This window comes from Narcine bancroftii, chromosome 4, assembly GCF_036971445.1.
Source record: "Narcine bancroftii isolate sNarBan1 chromosome 4, sNarBan1.hap1, whole genome shotgun sequence".
Taxonomy (NCBI): domain Eukaryota; kingdom Metazoa; phylum Chordata; class Chondrichthyes; order Torpediniformes; family Narcinidae; genus Narcine; species Narcine bancroftii.
In genome coordinates, this window is record NC_091472.1 from 92,489,291 (window position 1) to 92,509,857 (window position 20,567).

Consider the following 20,567-nt stretch of genomic DNA (forward strand, 5'->3'; position numbering starts at 1 on the left):
TTAAAGTTCAACACAAATGTAAACCTAACATCAGCAGCACTCCCCAGCAGATTATCAGCATCTAATTGCCCACCATTAAGAACATCTATTAGGAATGCTGTCTGGGCAGGGTGAAGAGCATCATCAAGGATGCATCACACCCAAACTATGGACTTTTACTCTTCTCCCATCTAGTAGGCACTATAGGAGCTGTTCTCTCGAACCAGCAGGCTCAAGAAGAGCTTTTTTCCCCTGAGGCTGTGACCCTGCTGAACCTTAAATCCCAACGGTGAGTGGTACTGCCCTCACATTGTATTGCTAGTACTTTTATAATTGTTTGCTTTCTGTATGGACTTGTTTTTATTTGTACATAGTTATTTGTGTGTAGCACTTTTTTAAACTTCTGGTTGGTTGCTAATTGTATTTCATTGGCTTTGTATTATACTTGACACAATGACAATAAAGTCTAATCTAATCTTTATAAGTGTGCAGTTCCTTTTCTTTTAGAGATTCAGTCCATCAAGTGCTTTGATAATACGTATGTATCTCTTATCACTTATTTGCTGGTCCACTACTGGTGGTGTTTCCACTGTTGCTGTGCAGGCTGGATCTTCTGCATTTGTCTGTTCCTGCAGTGTCTCTTATGTTTTCAGCAGGCTCTTTTGATTCCTTCTCAATATTTGACCATCTTCTGTCCTGACAGTGTAGGATCTTGGATTTGCTTCCTCCTGAACACTAGCCTTTTTGACGCAAGTGTTGAAATCTGAGTCTCACTGTATCATGTTGTGCTAGTGCCCCTGAGCTTCTTGCTGATTTGTCATTGATTGCTTTTTGTTTTCATTGTAGATGCATATCTTTGACATCTCTGTTCTTGTTTGGGTCTGCAGAGTAGGAAAATGTTGTGTGTAGTCTTTGTAACACAATAAAGCTAGATGCAGATCTGAGCCACTATTTGTGTTTGAGCAACTGTTTCACTATGTGCACTCCTTTCTTTGCTTTACCATTTGACTGTGGATGTAGAGGACTTGAAGTCACATGTTGAAAGTCATACTGTCATGAGCCGAGAGGACCCCAAAACCCAGCAGCAATAGATATTCACTAAGACAAATGGCTACTTAAACAAAAGTTGCTTTTCATTATCTTTAAACATGAAAAAAGAATCACACTTTAACTTATCACTATTGACTTAAACTAACCTAACCACCTTCTAATTTTAAGCGCATGTGTGTGTGTAAGTTCAGAAAATTTCTTTGATTCACAGTCCAATCTCACTTCTTATTACTCCAAGTTCACTGGTTGCAGGCAATTCTTATACCACCCACAACTGATTCCTTTTTAATCAGACACTTCAGTGTCTTTCCGAAGAAACTTGCCCCATCAAGGTTCTACAGATGATAACCTCTTTCTTTCAGGTCACCACAGAGTTCCTTTTCGTTTCTCCTATTTCAAGTGAAACATTAGACAGCCAGTCCTCTCCTCTTGCATGAACCACAAGGGCTTTGACCAGGTTGAACTAAGCACTCACAACCCATCTCCCAAATGGGGTTTTCCACAAGCTTGCCAGCTTGTCCTGTTCCAGTCCCAGTTTCTGACTGTAAAACTGTAGAGCTAATCTCTCTCTCTCTCTCAGAGAAAAAAAAATCTGTTTGGGAAAAAAAAACCCACATGATCCTCTTAGAACAGCAAGTTCCACTCCAGACAGAATGTGGCTCTGACAAGTTCTTTCATCTGTTGCCTTTTTGTAAACAACAATCCATTCGTGAAGTCTCTTTGGCACTCTCCAAAGTTTCTGCAAAGGTTCTGGGGCCGATATGTATAGCATTAGAAGAGCTCCAGTATTTTAAATAAGATCTGTTTTAAAGTGTTTGTATGTGACCTACACTAATAAATCTGCCCCAATTTGTCTCCTAAAAACATATCTATATTCTGTCACAATACTCTTCTGCAAAGTTCTGGAATTCTCTACAGCTATTGCATGGTCCATTTTCACTGTAGAAAATTTGAGGAATTCCATGACTTGCAAAGATCAATTTCATATATTTGATCACACAATCAGCAGACATATTAGGAGCAGTACAATCTATAGACAGTTCGATAGATAGTCAATAACCAGCAAGTAATTATTTCCATCCATGTGGAACAGATCAGTCCCAATGTTCTCCCATGGTTCTGATGGTACATCAGTTATTATCATGGGTTCCTTTGTCTGTTTTGCATGATGTTTCAAACAGGTCTCACAGCTTGAAACCATTCTGTCAATATCAGCTTTCATTCCAGGCGAATAAATTCCAGCAGTTCTGGCTCTCCTTGTGCATTTTTCAATTCCAAGGTGCCTCTCATCCACCCTTTTCAGCATCTCTTGTTGCAGTGATTTGAGGAATGACAATTTCTGCTCTGCCTGAGTAGAAGCCCATTGACAATGCTCAGGCAACACTGTTGTAGTATGGCTGACATTCACCTATAGGCCATCTTTCATTTTGATTCTTGATGACCTTCTGTAGAACTGTGTCCTTTTTTGTTTAAGCTGTGATCGCTTGGATTTTATATCAGATGCGGGAAGGGATTCAGCGATCATATTCACGTGGAGATTCACATCTGCCTCTGTGGAACTCTTAGTGCTTCACTCTGCGTGGTTACCTTAGATAATGCTCCACCTAACACCTAGGTTTTACCAGTGTGTACACCTTCTTGACTAGGCTTAAATTTTCACATGCTTTGTCACCAAGCAGTCAGTGATTTATGCCCATTTGGGACTACTGTGAACCTGAGATGGTGCTCTTTATCTTTAACTTTCACCTTGAGTTCACATGTACCTTTCGTGTTGATGCTCTGTCTGTTGTATGCTTTGAGCTGTATAGGATTTGCAAGGATATATGGCTTTATCTTCATCATCCTGATAAGGTACTCACAGACAGGGTCAATGCCAAGGGAGGGCATTCACAAATGAGCTATTGTGACCCGCAGCCTAGTGTCACTAGCATCCAGCTTCACGTCTCTAAGCAACATGAGCAGCACATTTGTCTGCTATGTGGGAGGGAGAGGGAAGGCAGTGGTGCCATTGCATGAAGGAAGTTTGTGGTATGAGGCAGGTAGGCAGCACGTCATTCCACCCCCCCTCCCAGTTAGTGAGTTTTCATAGGTCAGATTGTTCCCCCTGCAATTACCCTAATGCTCCCTCCTTAGACTTTTTCTGGCACCGACCCTATTCACAGATTGTATTGACCTTTGCCCCTGTGTCCAGTTTGAAAAGATTATTTGTTTCATTTGTATGTAATGACACAGACCACTTGTCTTGCTTGACTGTCCAGTGTCTGTTGGTCTATAATCTTCCTGCACTACCAAGCCAACAAAAAGTGTATCATTGGGAGCAGTTCCTTCTATAGTGTGTTCAGTGTGCACACTTTCACTTCTGTTTTATTTCCCTGTGGAAAATCATTGCTTTGCATAGAAATTCTGCCCTTTGCACCTATTACAGACTTTTCCATAGGTGGGGAAATGTTTTGGTGCATGTTGAATGCCACATCATTTGCACTTTAATGACTCCATCTTTTTGTTATTTCCTATATCTTATTTTTTTTTTAATGTGGACACACACTGTAGGTATGGTATGTCTATGCCTTCATTTTCATTGGCTTTTGCACTCTCACCAAACTTTTTTGCGTGCTGCAGAGCTAATTCACTGGTGTGGCATATCTTCACAACTCCAGCTAAGGTAAGCTCTGTCTCTCGAAGCAACCCCTCTCTCAGATTTTTATCAATATTCCTGAACACAATTTTATCATGGATCATTGAATCTTGCAGTGATCCAAAATTTCATGTTCTTGCTTTTAATTTCAAGTCTGTTTTTTTAAAAGAAAGTATGAAAGCTCTCTTCCTGCAGATGCATGAGTGAGCAAAGCATGTACCTCTCAAACATTTAATTTTTCCTTGGTGAACAGTCTTCATCAAACATCCCAATAACCATGTCAAACTTTCCCTGGTCCTCTGCTTCAGCAAAAACAAAGTTATTGAAAACCTAATGCTTGAGGAGCCACCATGGTAAGTAGCCATGCAATCTTCCATGCATCAGGATCGCGATAGAGTCCAATGGCTTGCAGGTACAGCATGAATCTTTGTATGAACAGCTTCCACTCATGGTTGATACTTCTAGTCCAATTTACAGCATCAGGAATCTTCACACTTTTCATTTCTCTGCTGCTATTAACTAATTCTCACTCTGCACAGACTTGGTGTTTATTCCACTCATGATATCATGTGATGTTTCTTTTATTGTAATAAAAGGAAACGGGTTCTTTTAAAACAACTATACTTTATTAGCTATAGAACAAACTCATGACTATATGGAGGTATCCATCTTGAATCCAAACCAAAGCTGCCACAAACTAGTCTTTGATTCCCTCTAGTGGTCAGAAGGATCACTTGCACTCATTACACTTTTTGAGTGTGAGTTTACACAAAAATGCTTGAGAAACTCTAAGTTATACCTCATTCTTTATGTAGCAAAGATAAAGTTAGATGACCATTGTTTTGGGCCTGAGCCCTTCATCTAGGTATGAGCAAAAAGCAGACAGGCATCTGAATAAAATGGTGGGGGGAGGGGCAAGGGAGGAGAAAAAATCCACAAGCAAGATGTCAAAAGTGGGTATGGGTGGGAGGTTACAAGAGAGAAACAAGCTGAAAAGACAAACTGGAGAAGCATTTGGTTGGAAAGTGCCCAGATGGAGTATTAGGGGTTGCACTTCCAATTTGAGGGTGGCCTTGGTTTGCCAGACCATGAGGCCATGGACAGACATGTCGGCATGGGACTGGGGTGCGGAATTTAAATGGTTGGCCACTGGGAGATCCCTGCCATAGCTGCGGACAGAGCAAAGACGAATGAGAGTACCTTTTTTCTTTTAACTAGCTATGACAGATTATTTGATATGGGTTAAATGTGTGTACAAATTCTTATGAAAGACAAGTCCTTTGCATAGCACTTTCAGTTCTACAATTTCATCATAATGTCAGCATTTCAAGCAATTTCAGCAGGCTGAAAAAATTACATACTTCCTTAGTTGATAATTATAGCTTGCTCCTTCAGTCAGCCACTGCTGTTGTAATATCACTTGTCTGTGTGGTGGTGTCTTTAAGGGGAAAACACAAAATCTTTCAGGAAAACTGCCAATATTCTTCTAAATTGGGTTATTCTGCTGGCAAGATAGTCAACTGACCAGACCAGTTCAAGGTGTACACACCAGATTTCCTGTAGCTTGTAATCATACTCATCAAAAACAACCACAAAAATCAATTTGAGACATGGCACCTTACTGCTGCATAGAGAAACATTAAAGTGAATAGAAAAATGTCCAGAGGACAGACAGGTAATTAAAAAAGCACTTATTTTTGCCATTTTCAATCTAATTTCCACCAAACTAAACTTGTGTCAATCAATCACAGCTGTTATGATCATAAAAATAGCACATCCAACAAATTTCAATGGAAAAATCAACAACTTTTTTCAGTAAAAGGCAATCATAATGTATTACTAAATCATGCAGCAAAGATAGAAAATCTTGGGCATGAATATTAATATACCAGTAAATATCGAGCCTTCACAAAATTACACAACTCTGGGAAACTCATTACATAATTACTTGTATTCCAAACTGAATTTAAAGTAATGTCCATTCTGAATTACACTTTTAAAAAATATTTTAAATACTATTTTATTTTTGTTTTTATCCATAAATATACATAGAAAAAGTCCCTAATATTAAATATATATTAAAAACGTTCTCTTTACAAAAAAGAACCTAACAAAACTACCCACCTCCTTTTCACAGTATAAATCCACTCACCATCAAGGCTAACATTTATGTTGATAATCAAAAATTCTATATGGGGAAGTCGCTTGCATTTATACTTTAGCAGCATCTAATATTGTCCTTTTTATAATTATAATTACAATTGGGCCCCAATTTGATCCAAATTGGTTGTCATATCTTAATAAATGTCATATTTGTTCTTTAATGTATATGTAATTTTTTCCATAAATATATTTCTTAGCCACTAAGACTATTTTAACAAATTAAATTTAGAATGTTTAGTTAGTTTATTGCTTAATTCAATTAAGTTGCCCAAAAGGTAAAGGTCCAGGTTGCTCATGAAGGTCACCTCTGTTATTCTTGTTAATATTTCAGAAATATCCAGCAATAAAAGTTTCACTTTCACACATGACCATGTAGCATGTAAAAACATTCCTATTTCTATCCTAAAACACATTTCCGATATTTCAGATATTGATTTATGCAACTTCTATGGTGTGTGGGATAATTGGTGTAGAAAATTATATTGTACTAATCCATATCTTGCATTTATAATCGATGTCATGCTATCAGACCAGCATCTTTCAAATATTGCAACACATAGATCTGACTCCCATCTCTCTTTCGATTTCTGTAAACCTGGTTTCACACTTTTATTCTGGAGAACATTGTACATCTTAAGTTATAAATTTAAATGTATTCCCCAGCCCAAATCATTAATTCTATTTCACTAATTTTAAGTTGGGCCAAACTTAGCCCCAATTTTTCACTTAGGAACGATCTTACCTGGAGAAAACAAAAGAAAGTCCCATTAGGCACTCTGTATTTATTTCTTAATTGTTTAAAAGATATAACAGATCCCTCTATATGACAAACATCAATATATTTTATTCCTTGATCAAATCATGAATTTAATATTTTGTTAACCAGATTCATAGGCACCAATACATTTTTACATAAGGTGTTCTTAATGATATACCTGTTTTTTCCCCCGAATACACTCATTTATTTCTTGCCATATTTTAATCATGTGTATTAATATAGGGTTATGTCTTTTTTGTTATTAACAAAAGTCATTCACTGTTTGTTCTTCTATTGAATTCAATCCCATTTAGATCAAAGAAGGGGGACTGTCTTCTTCAAAAACGAATGATAAAAATCTTGCTTGTGCTGATAAATAATATTTCTTAAAGTCAGGAAGTCTAAATCCTCCCAATTTATATTCCCATGTTAGTTTTTCCACTGAAATTCTTGGCACTTTATTATTCCATAGGAATTGTATTATGTAATTATTCAATAATTTAAAATTATTTTTAGATAGTGCCATAGGCAACGAATGAAAAAGATACCGTAATCTTGGCACCGCACTAATTTTAATACAATTTATTCTTCATAATAGAGTAAGCGACAGTCTTTCCATTTCTGTAAATCTTTCTCTATTTTTTCTAAAAGAGTGTAATTAAATTTATACAAGTTGATTAGATTATTATGTCATTATTCCTAAATATTTGATTCCATCTATCTTCCATTTAAATCTACTACCTTTTTTGATATCTTTCATAATCAAAATTTTCAATAGCATTATCTAACTCTTGTCCATATTTATTTTATAACCTGATATTCTTCCATACTTTTGTAATGTTGTTTGTAATTTTATCAAGGATTCAGTCGGGTCAGACTTGTATCAATCAGCTCATCATCAGAAAATAAACTAATATGTTATTCCTGTCCAACTTTGAAGCCTTTAATGTCCAGATATCTCCCTATAATCTCCACCAATGGTTAAATAGCTAGGATAAAAAGTGCAAGGGACAGAGGACAGCCCTGTCTTCTGAAGGGAAAAATGCTAACATCTGATTGATGGCTATAATTTTGGCTTCTAGTTTATGATAAAGAGTTCTTGTCTAGTTTATACATTTTCCACCTACACCAAAATGTTCAATGTTTGAAATAAGAAAGATAATTCTAATCGATCAAATGCTTTCTCTGCATCCAGAGAGATGGTTATGCTTGGATTCAACTTTGAATTTGCCATATGTATTATATTAAATAATCTACTTAGACTATCTAAAGAATGTCTTCTTTTAACAAATCCTACATGCTTTGGTTGATATTGTCCCAGTCTATTAGCTAATGGCTTTGCCAATACGTTATAATCATTGAGAATTGATATAGGTCTATACAATGCTTTTAAATGGGTCTCTTCATTCTTTCAGTAACACTGCAATCGTAGCAGTTGAGAAAGATTCCAAGAGGATCTGAGTCTCCACCGACTAGTCCAATACATCCATCATAAGAGATATCAATAAATCTTTAAATTGTTTGCAGAACTCAAGAAGAAACCCATCCTCACTCAGAGATTTGTTAGCTAGTAACTTAAGATGTACAATGCTCTCTAGAATGAAAGTGTGAAACCAGGTTTACAGAAATCGAGAGAGAGATGCCTCTTGTGAAAGAGGCATCTAAATCAATTCATTCTCTATTTTCTAATTTTGGAAGTTCAACATTTGTTAAAAAATTGTCCATCTCATTTTCATTTCCCAATAGTTCTGATTTATATAGTTTTGTATAATATTGTCTAAAAGTATTATTTCTTTTTGATTAATGTTCTAATATTGGGTTCTATTTTATGGCATTTATCATTCTAGATGACACCTCTGCCTTTAACTGCCAAGATAAAATTTTATACATCTGTTCCCCAATACATAATATTTTTTTCCTTACTATGCATTTGTAATGTGTTATATTTCAATTTTGTATTCTCCAACAGTTTTATTTTTCTTGTCACCCAAGCTTTCAGATATTCTTTTTCCAATTTTGTTGTATCTTTCTCTAGACTATTAAGTTCTGTAGCATATTCTCTCAAGATTTTTTGTATAAGAAATAATTTGTCCTCTTAGATAAGGTTTAAGGCCATCCTATATTAAAAAAGTTATTATCAGTGGAAGAAGGATTAGTTTCACAGAATGGTTCTATCTGTCTCTTAATAAACTCACAAGTTCTTCCTTTACAACAGTGTGGCATTGAGACGCCATCTGTATACATTTTTCTATTTTACCAATATTGCAATAGTTAAAGTTAATGCTGAATGATCTGATAGAAGTCTTGCCAAATATTCTGTTTTTACCACTCTACTCAACTGGGTAGACAAATCAATCCTTGTATGTGAATCATGTACCCTTGAATAGAATGAGTAGTCTCCTTCTATGGGGTTAAGCTGCTTCCATATATCAATCAAATTTAAATCCTTCATAAATGAGAGTGTTGTTTATGCAGCTTTTGCCCTTGTAAATGTTGTGGCTGATTTATCCAGTATTGTATCTAGATGGAAATTGAAGCCTCCTCCATCTAGTATATTTTGTCTTTCCTCTGCTGTTTATTAAAAATAAATCCTTCATAAAGGCTTCATCATCAGAATTTAGTGCATAGATATTCATAATTATGCATAAATTTTACAATATGCCATTACAAATTTTCCAGTTTGGTCAGTCAGTGTCCCTCTATTATTATTGATATTTTTTTAATTAGAATCACTGCTTCCTTGCTTTTGAGCCAAATGAAGACTATATTACTTGTCCTATCCATCCTCTTAATTTAGCATGTTCTGATTGGTAGGATGTGTTTCTTGTAGAAAGACTCTATCTGCCTTTAATTTTTTTTGTGTCCCTTGACTTTCCTCCTCTTCACCGATTCATTTATCCCATTAACATTAAGAATGATAAATGTTAATGTTTCATCCTTATTAATTTTTCAAACAAATATTGTTTAACAATAAAACCTTTTTGATTGTTTAAATAATGGTGATCTTTCCCTTTTAAAAAAAATAACACATACAATGCCCCTGCCCTGATAGTGACATAAACTAGAAACCCCGAATGCCCATGAAAACAGCCTGTGGAATCTTTCAAGGAAGAAGAGCCTATCCCTTTAGCATCATCTTTTATAGATACTCTTCTCTGGCCACTATTTTCCTCCTTAGAATTGAGTTTCCACCTTGCTACTGCTTTCCCCAAGTTTTCTCTCTTTTCTGAGATCATGGTAATATTTCAATAAAGTTTACTTTTCAACAATAAATAGAAGATGTTTTTTTAAAAATACAACTTTTACTTAGTCCCATTGTAAACATTCTTCAGTCTTCTCTTTGGCAGCCTTAGCCTTTTCATAAACCTCACAAGAAGTATTCTACTTCATTCTTAGACTTGAAAAATTGCTGATCCCTTCTGCTACTTTGATCCTCAGAGTTGTGGGGTATATCATCAAATATTTCAAGTTTATGGTACGCAATTGCCTTTTTATATTATCAAACTCCTACCTTTTTGCTTAATCAGCAAAAACTGAAAAATACTGAAAAAATACCATTTTTTCATGGTCAATCTCAGTGGACCATGCTTAGAGCATGTTGGGTGCAACATATGAATTTTCTCCTGTTCCCAATGACTCAAAGGTCTTACCAGGACCAGTTTTGTGGTCGCTGATCACTGGCTCTGTTGGGTCCAAGGGTCCAGTGACACTTTCAATACGCAGTTTTCCGCTGAATTTGTCTTCTTCCAGCACTTATGAGATACATGTTTTGAAGAAGTACATCGGATCTCTTCCCTCAATTCCTTTTCAGTCCAATAATTTAGACATTATTTCATCTGCTAAAATTCTCCATGTGGTTGATCTTGTCCAGCAGATGTTTCTGTCCCACTCCCATTGCTTTGCATCTTTGTCCAAACTTTTTTATTAAGTTATTTTGTGTTTTTACCAAGTCTGTTTCTGCTTGGGTCATTCTTTCCATTAAGTCTTCAACAATTTCTTTAATTTCAGTCATGTCACTCACTACATTTTCAATGCCAACAAATTGGTTGCTCAAGTTTTTCATTTTCTCCAACTCTCCAGCTCTGCCAGGGTCCGCTGGTCCAAGACCACTTTTGCATTGCTCCTTTCGGGCTTTTACTCAATGTTCCTGGCACAGTAGAAACTTCTTCATTTTTTGTTCTCGGCTGCTTTGGGTTCTTATTTTTTTTGACCATTTTTAGTTTAAAAAGTCTTAATTTTAACCATCTTTTTAGTACTCCATGAAAAGCTTGATCGAAACACGTCTGTCTAAGTCCTTTGCATGGCCACACCCTCATTCAGAATTACTCTTGAAAAGGTGAATAAAGAGCTACCTCTTTATCTCTACCTCTTTGTGTCTGCAGTCTATTGTGCATCTCTCTTTGAACTGCTGTGATCTTGGTATTTGGTAATGATTATCAGAATTTAGTTCTTGATAACAATGGAGAAGCAGCAATACATTCTTACACAGGGACGGTGTGCAACTTGTTGCAGAGGGTATTCTCATGCACCTACTGAGATTTCCAGTTTGGAAACTGCTCTCAGATGTTTCAAGGTCAGTAATTGGCATATATAACAATCACAGTGAGATGCTGGGGGACGTAATGAATCTTTAATTTGATGGCTGGACTGGCAGCTTAATGATCTGGGCTTCCGTACTTTCAGACATGAAAGAATGGTGTGGGGGATGGGGGAGGAAAGGAGGAGAAGTGGCATTGGTTGTCTGTGCTCAGGCAGGACAGACCAGAGAGCTTGTCTACTGAGGCTATATGGGTGGAGCTGAGCAATGGGAAAGGTATGACCGCACTCACGAGGTTGTAATATAGACTGGCCAATAGCAAATGAGAATTGGTGGAGCAGATCTGTAGAGAGATAGCAGACAGCTGCACGAAATATAAGGTTGTGATAGTAGGAGATTTTAACTTGCCATATATTGATTGGGAAGTAAAAGGGCTGGATAGCTTGAATTGGTTAAATATGTTCAAGAAAGTTTTCTAAATCAATATATAGAGGTACCAACTAGAGAGAGTGTAATACTGGATGTCCTGTTAAGGAATGAGACACGACTGGTGACAGAAATATGTCTAGGGGAACATTTTTTTTTCCAGAGATCATAATGCTATTAGTTTCAAGTTAATTGTGGAGAAGGATTGAAATTCTAAATTGGAAAAAGGGTAATTTTGAGGAAATGAGCAAGGATCTAATATGTGTGGATTTGGATAAGTTGTCTTCAGGCAAGTAAATGGAGGACATTCAAAGGTGAAATTTTGAGAGTAGTGTTTGTATGTTTCTGTCAGGATTAAAGGCAAAGTTAGCAGGCAGAGGGAACCTTGGTTTTCAAGGGATATTGGGGATCTGGTTCTAAAGAGAGAGATGTCGAGCAGGTAAAGGCAAGATGGACCAAATGAGGTACTTCAGTATAAAAAATGTAAGAAAAAAAACTCAAGAAAGAAATCAGAAAGAATAAAAGAAGACGAGATTGCTTTGGAAGACAATATGAAGGAAAAACTTAAGGGCTTCTGTAAAAAGATAGTAAGGGACAAAATTGGTCCCCTTGAGGATCAGAGTGGTCAGCTTTATATGGAGCCAAAAGAGGTGGGGGAGATCTTAAATGTTTTTTTTTAATCTGTATTCACCCAGCAAACGGGCACAGAGTTGTAGGAAGTGAGGAAAACAAGCATTCAGGCCAACAAGCATTGAGGCCATGGAACCGATACAAATTAAAGAGGTGGTGCTTGCTGTCTTAAAGCAAATAAGGGTAGATAAATCCCCATGGCCTGACAGGATATTCCCTCAGACCTTACAGGGGCTCTGGCAGAAATATTTAAAATGTCCTTAGCTACTTGTTTGGTGCTGTTGTTCCATTGTTTAAAAAGGCTCCAGAAGTAACCCTGGAAATTATAGGCTGGTTACCCTGAAGTCAGTAAAAGGTAAATTATTGGAAGGTGTTCTTAAAGATATTCAATTATTTGGATATCCAGCAACTGATTAAGGATAGTCAATATGGTTTTGTATGTGGTAAAATTTAACCAATCTTGTAGAATTTTTTGAGAAGGGTAACAGGAAAGTTAATAAAGAAAAGGCTGTGGATGTTGTCTACATGGACTTTAGTTAAGCCTTTGACAATGTCCCACATGGAACATTAGTGAGAAAGGTTTATATGCTAGGTATTCATGGTGAAGTAGTGAACTTGATTCGACAATGGCTTGACAGGAGAGCCATTGCTTGCTTCTCAGACTGGAGGCCCGTGATTAATGGTATGCCTCAGGGTTCGGTGCTGGGACCATTGTTTGTCATCTATATCAATGATCTGGATGATAATGTAGAAAATTAAATCTGCAAGTTTGCAGATAACACGAAGATTGGAGATGTGGACAGTGAAGAAGCTTTTCAAAGCTTGTAGAGGGATCTGGACCAGAAGGAAAAATGGCAGATGGAGTTTAATGCAGCTAAGTGTGAAATGTTGCATTTTGAAAGGACAAACATGGTAAACAATAGGGCACTGAGGAGTGTGGTTGAAAAGAAGGATCTGGGAATTCCCTGAAAGTGGCATCGCAGGTGGAAAGGGTTGTGAAGGGAGCCTTTGGCTCATTGGCCTTCATAAATCAAAGTATTTTGAGTATAAGAGTTGAAGGGTTTTGGTAAAATTGTTTAAGAAATGGTTGGGCCAAATTTGGAGTATTGTGTGCAGTTTTTGTCACCTAACTACAGGAAAGAGTGCAGAGAAGACTTACAAGGATGTTGCCTGGACTTTATGAATGGAATTATAGGGAAAGGTTAAACAGGTTAGGACTTTATTCCCAGGAATGTAGATGAAGGGAGATTTGATAGAGGTATTTAAAATTATGAGAGGGATAGACAGAGTTAATATAGGGAGGCTTTTTCCATTGCAGGTTGGTAAAAGAGGAAAAGTTTAGAGGAACATTTGGGGGAAAAACACAGTGGTTTGAGTGTGGAAATGAGCAGCCAGCTGATGTGGTGAATGTGGGCTCAATTTTAATATTTAATAAGAATCTAGAGAGGTACATGGATGGGAGAGGAATGGAGAGTTATGGACTGGGTACAGATCAGTGGGATTGGGCAGAAAAATGGTTCAATGTAGATGAGAAGGGCCAAAGGGTCCTGTAATGTTCTATGGTTGGGATGCAACATGGTAGATGTCATACAGTTTTTTTCAAATATATTTGGGGCTGCACCCATTCATCATATTGTTTAATTGTGCTTTGTAAATGAAGAAAAGGATTTGGTATGTCAGAAGATGAATCACTTCCCCAGAAGAAAATCAGTATAAAATGCCTTGGAACTGTCTTTAATCCTACTTGCCAAGGATACTGTTAAAGATTATTAAAATTGCAGGCATGGTTATCAAATTAATAGAAAATGTTTCAGTGTTCTCCATTAAGCCAGTATTTGACCATATATGATATTTTAAAACTGACATCATTTGGCTTCTTGGAGAATAAACTCCAATATTTGAAGATATACCTAGAACAGAGGAAGTAAAAAATGTGCAGAAGGGAAGATGGTTTTGGTTGTAGGTGGTTAGTCATTTCAGCAATAGGATATTTTTCTGGGAGTTTCTCAAGTCAAGTCACCTTTATTTATTGTTCATACCATGTTCACATGGTAAAGATGAGATGGCTTCTCTCCAGGACCACGGAACATATTTATATAAGTTAGACCAGAAGTTAAATACATTAAAACATTAAGATTTATACTGTAACAGTCCATGGTACTCTATCCCCAAATGATTTTTTTTGGGGGGGGGGGGGAGCTGTTGTCTAATCTAGACGCAAGGGCCCAAGTGCTGCAGTACTTCCTACCAGATGGCAGAAGGGAGAACAGTTTACTTGAGGGGTGTGTGGAGTCCTTCACAATGTTTATTGCCTTTTGCCTGCATCGAGTGTTGTAAATATCCTTCATGGTAGGAAGAGGAGACCCCATGATCTTTACCACTGATTTCATTATCCTCTGCAGGGTCTTGCAGTCCTTGGAGTTACAGGTTCCAAATCAGGTAGTGATGCAGTTATACAGGATGCTCTCAATACATCCTCTATAGAATATAGTTTGGATGGAGGGTGGGAGATGAACTTTCCACAGCCTTTGAAGGAAGTAGAGGTGCTGCTGGCTTTCAAGGCTATGGAGCTTGTATTAAGGGAACGTGAGGTTTTATGCCAAATGCAATCCAAGGAACTTGATACTCTTGACGACCTCAACAGTGGAGCCATCAATGGTCAGCGGAGCATGGTCTCAATGCAATGATTCAAGCTCATCCATCCTTAGTTCTTCATGAACAATTTCCTTTCTGTCACCAGAATTGGGGTTGCTTGTTGCTGATGTTTTGAATTTTCAATGCTGTTTGCAACTTATCTACAAATGAAGCTGCCCATATCTACAAAAGCAAAATCTAAAATTCACTGTGGCTTGGGTGAGTAGTTACAAGCAACATTTGCATCGGAAAAGTACCAAGCCATGACCAGCTCCAACTCCTATCCTTGAAATTACCACAATTGAGTTTCCCACCATCACCACTGTAATGCTTACCAGTTCCTAGAAAATAAATTGGATCAGCCATGTCAACACCATGATTACAGTCACCCAACTGTACCCAAACTACCACCAACACCTTGTTTTCAAACATGCAACCTGAAGACTTTTCTATGACATTTTTTTTATTTTCGTGAGACACCTTTTATCGTTATGAGACACCTACTCAGAACATTTAATTTCTTTGATTGTAAAATCACTTCAGGCTCTGACTCCATACACCATTGTTGAAACCAATCACTTTTGTCTCTGAAATATTATCCATCTCCTGCTTTCCTCACTATGTCCATTTGTGTGCATGCATGTGTGTGTTTTTTGGCTGTTACTGGTAAGACAAGGACTTATTGTCAGGTCTGATTACTTCTGTGAAGATGGTGGTGGGTCATTTTCATGAACTGCTCTGGTGAGATTAGTCACACAGTGTTAATGAGATGAGAGTTCTTAGATTAAGACCCAGTGATGATGAAGTACCAATAATATATTTCCAGATCAAGATGGTGTGCTGCTTGGAGGGAAAGATATTAGCACATGCCTAAACAGAGCTTTGTATCCTGCTCATGGAACTAATGACTGATTCATTTGCTGAGAAGCAATGGAACTGAACATTGTACAACCGTCCAATGACCTAATGACGAAGCAGCTGGTGATGATTGCTCCCAACCTCAACCATCTTCATTTCTGGTGCATATAATTCCAATCATTTAATTAGTGTTTGCTCTCCTCTGATACTCAGTGAACTTAATTTTACAGAGCACATTGATGATACAGTTTATCAATTGCTGCCATGATGCCAAAGACAGTCATTCTCCAACATTTTGTGTTTTACTTCAACCACAGTGTCTACAGATTTTTGTGATTTAATTCTCAGCTCATCTCTCCAATTTGGTTCTTTGGCCCATATTTGAACGAAAGCTAATGGCAAGGTCTGAAGTCAAATAGAATATCACAAAAATCTGTATACACAGTGGTTAAAGTAAAAACACAAAATGTTGAAAAAACTCAGCTGGTCAAACAGTGCCCTTTAATAGAGTCAGAATAGGATTTATTGTCATGAACAAGCTATGAAATTTGGTGTTTTGTGGCAGCATCATAGAGCAAACATTCATATTATAACCATCTTATGACATTAGTATAAAAAGAAAATAATATTAACTATAATGGTTCACGAAAAGTAAGGCAGTGTCTTTTGTTCACTGATTATTCAGGAATCTGATGGCAGCGGGGAAGAAGCTGACCTTGTACCACTGAGTACTCGCCTTTGAGCTCCTGTACCTTTTCCCTGATGGTAGCAGAGTGGAGGTCCTTGAAGATAGAGGATGGAGTGAAGTCCGGTGCCTGTGAATGTTGCAGACTGAGTTAACTACCCTCTGGAGTTTATTCCTGTCCTGAGAGTTGGCACCTTCATACCAGGCAGCATTGCAACCAATCGGAATGCCCTCCACAGTACACCTGTAGAAGTTTATGAGCATCTTCGGTGATGTTACCGAACCTCCTCAGGCACCTCACAAAGTATAGCCGCTGGCGAGCCTTCTTTGTGATTGCATCAATGTGGAGGCTCCAGGACAGATCCTTGGAGATGTTGACACCCAGGAATTTGAAGTTCTTGACCCTCTCACTACTGAGCCTGCTGACGACTGGATCGTGTTCCCTTGACTTCCTCCTAAAGTCCATAATCATCTCCTTTGCTGATGTTGAGTACAAGGTTGGTGTCGTTACACCATTCAACAAGCTGATCTACCTCCTCATCGCAATTTGTGATTCTGCTGATGACTGTGGTGTCATCAGCAGACTTGTAGATGGCATTGGAATTGTGCCTGGCCACACAGTTGTGGGTGTATAACGAGTAGAGCAATGGGCTAAGTACGCATCCTGAGCTTGCACCTGTGTTGATATCAATGAGGAGGAGACATTAGCCGCTTTCAGGTGCATTCTCCACCAAGAATGCAGATGCGGACCTGTGGAATGGTCCTTCAGGTGGCAGCCTGAAAGGGACAGCTGCAGGAGAGGTGCCTCGGAGCGGACTCCTGCTCCTTTGGGATGTCGGGGAACAGGCAGCCGGTGCGGGACGTCAGGGCAGGGGCTGCCAGCGTGGGACTTCGGGGCAGGAGAGGCAAGCCCCAAAGTCCCATGCCTACCACCCCAGCCCTGATGTCCCGCGTCAGAGGAGGGTTAGAAAGTGCACCTCGGAGGTGCTTCCTGCTCTTTCAGGTGTCCTCCCGACAGCCGCATAGGGGTAGAATATGTGGCTTTACATCAGGGTATTCTGGCCACCTGAAAGAGCCTAATGTTTCCAATTCATACTGACTGTAGTCTTCCAATGAGAAAGTAAAGGATCCAGTTGCAGAGGGGTGTACAGAGGCCGAGAGTTTGTAGCTTCTTGATCAGCACTGAGGGAATATGTAGTAAAGGTAAAAATACATAACTGATGTTTCGGGCCTGAGCCCTTCACCTTGATAAACTGTAGTCACTGGTGCACAATCTGAGTTAATATTTAATAATAAATGTCAAATTATACCCTTATTGGTGTACAAATGCTTTCAGGATTTTAGAAACCCTAAATATAATGCAGACACAAGCAAAATTTAATATTTTTGTATTTTCTAAATGATAGAGTAACCCAATACAGAGTAATTGATATCAAATAGAAAAAGCAAATGGATCTTTCATCAAGATGTCAAATAGATTGTTTGTATGTATCAAGTATTATGATGAAATAAACAAAACATTATCAACATAAAATGTTGACTGTTTCTCCTCCCATTGATACAGCATGACCTGAGAATCTCTAGTATTGTCTTTTTATTTTAGCTTTTTGATTAGGAATTTTTTTCAACATTTTCAATACACAGTTAAATCCCCATTATCTCAAATTCAAGCAACCGGCAAAAAGTATCACAGAAATAAATAAACAGACAAATAAATAAATAGATTGGAATAAATACAAATTTAAATAAAGTTTAAAATTGAAAATATTCTCTGAAAAGCTTCACATATTCCTTGGTGAAGATAGGAGTGGAGCGCCCCAGCTGCTTGCAGCAGCTGTTTGAATAAAATGGCATCATCCAGGATGAAGAGCTAACTGATGCTGCTTGCCACTGGAGCTGTTAACTTAAATCAAATATAAAGACATGTATGACAACTAATGGAAGAACAACACAATTTTATTAGCTTTACAAAGCGGGTGCCTTTTACATGAGAAGACAAGGACAGGTATACTTAATCAACAACTAAATATAGCAAAATATCACTGTTTCTCTTCTTGTTTTGTAAACTGCAGCATACAATGTAAACATGACTTTACATTTTAGCACTTTATCCTCCTGATATTAATAAACTCAGTAACTGCCTTGTCCAATGTACTTAAAATAAGGGATAGAGAAAAAAATGAGGTATATTAGACCAGTTAGCCAACCAGCAGGAAACATAATAGAATAGGCTCTAGGAACTCAATAGCCAACTCCAATTTATATTTTGAAACATAAACATGAACACAATGTTGTGAAATGCATGTAAATCATACAACGTTCCAAAGACCAACACTCCATGAACAACTACAGAAAACAGAATGTTCCCTAGTTATACAAATGCACAAGTATTCCTTTTTTTTTGCCACTTTCCATTTTCATGCCCTCACATCTGCTCTGTTTGCATCAAATGTTTAATTGCAGCCACCTCTCCCCCATTTGGTCACAAAATCCTTTCTTCTGCTTATATTCCTGATCCTCAGGTGTCATTTACTGACTTTTTCTCCTTGGATTACTTCCAATGCTTACACCCAGCCATTGCAGTTCTCGGTTCTCTTTCACCTTGGCTAAAGTGCATTGAGCCAACATTAGTATATTTCTCTTAAATTTATATCATGATTTCCCTGAAGGTAAACAACTCAATCTAAGCCTGATTCAGGCTATTTCATTGCTCCTACCTGATGAAGTGCTCAGGCCTAAAATGTTAGTTAGTCTGTATTTCTTATGGATACTGACTGATCTGTGGAATTTCTCCAGCATTTTTGTGCAGTACAATTACAGCATCTGTGGACTTTCCTGTTTAACTAGCCACCATCCTTTTTACCAAGACCTGTTCAGTAAGAAATAGTGTTATGCTAACCACTACACTCATAATTAGGGTGTCAAACATTATGGGGAGAAGACAGGAGAATGGAGTTGAGAAGAAAAATATATCAGCCATGAATTGTATGGTGGAGCTGATTGTATGGGCTGAATGGCCTAATTCTGTTTCTAAGCCTTCTGGTTATGGTCTCTCCATCACACCCGAGATTTCTGCTTCTCACCCTAATTTGCAATTCTGGATCTTTTGAAGTGTGTTCGGTAACTTTTCCTTTCCATTGGTGACTACTGCAGATGTTTCATCCACAAATATCTCCCACCCACCTACCTCACTGTCATTGCAAGGCAACCTTGAACTTTTTTGCTCCTCATCATAGATAAATATTTAGATAACTCAGTCAACAATGTTGTATATCATAAGTGTCATACACTGTCCATTGCACAACACAATCCAAATTTAGAGGACTGCACTCACAAAAAATCTAATTGCTTAATTTTTGCATCATAAACCCTGATAGTGTTTATACCCCACACAAATCACCTATTGCATGCCATCATCATATCTTACTTCCTTAGTTATCTTGTTTATCCTGAAATGCATCAATATTATTCATCCCAACTACATTGTATGGGAATGTTTCATATTTTTACCATTTTGAGTGAATACATTCTCAGAAATTCCTTCTGTATTGACGGATGACTTTAGTGAGCAAGGGGCAATTTAATTTTAAATATTTATTTGTTTAGCTTAACTCTTATTTCATTTGTAACAAAAAGCAAATAGCACCAAGTTGTACATTAATAAGGTACCCTGTTTCCCAATAAATTAGAAAATGAGCTTATTATCAACCAATTTAAAACTTGTGGCTTCTGGGAATACAAATATTTTGGTTCTGCTGAAGTACAGAGTAGATAATACACTGAGTGCAGTACCTAGAGAGGAGGAAACCCCTGCAAGAAAGGACAACACACTGCTTTATATTTAAATAAATGTCATCACCCTGATTGCTACTAAGTGCGCTCACCATCAAAAAAGAAACAAGGCAGGGCACCTCAGATCATCCTGTGCAATGTGGAACCTCAAGGACATTTCCAGTCTGTACACAGAAATGAGAATGTCATGAGCAGCACATTTCAATAGATAGTCACCCAGGAACAACAATCAGACAGAACAAGTCAAGATGGCAGGTGAAATGAGCAGGAAGGTCATTCAGCAGACCCATGGGCATCCTTCTTGTGAATCAGCATTCAGTTTTAATAACTGATAAGGTATTAGGGTTCAACCTGGATCACCAGTAGACAAACTATTTTTAAATGTAATTTACAGCAATACTTGGACTGTAATGCTGCCACA

At 37.7% G+C, this 20,567-nt stretch overlaps 1 protein-coding gene and 1 long non-coding RNA gene across 9 annotated transcripts in view; one reads left to right on the plus strand and one right to left on the minus strand.

Moving 5' to 3' along the window:
* Window positions 1-20,567, minus strand: part of LOC138760836 (KH domain-containing RNA-binding protein QKI) — a 628,685-nt gene that overhangs the window by 256,381 nt on the left and 351,737 nt on the right. The window lies entirely within an intron of this gene.
* On the plus strand, window positions 2,993-17,814 carry LOC138759898 (uncharacterized). The gene is made up of 3 exons (XR_011355206.1): window positions 2,993-3,068; window positions 15,638-15,830; window positions 16,355-17,814. It is a non-coding gene; the product is annotated as an uncharacterized lncRNA (long non-coding RNA).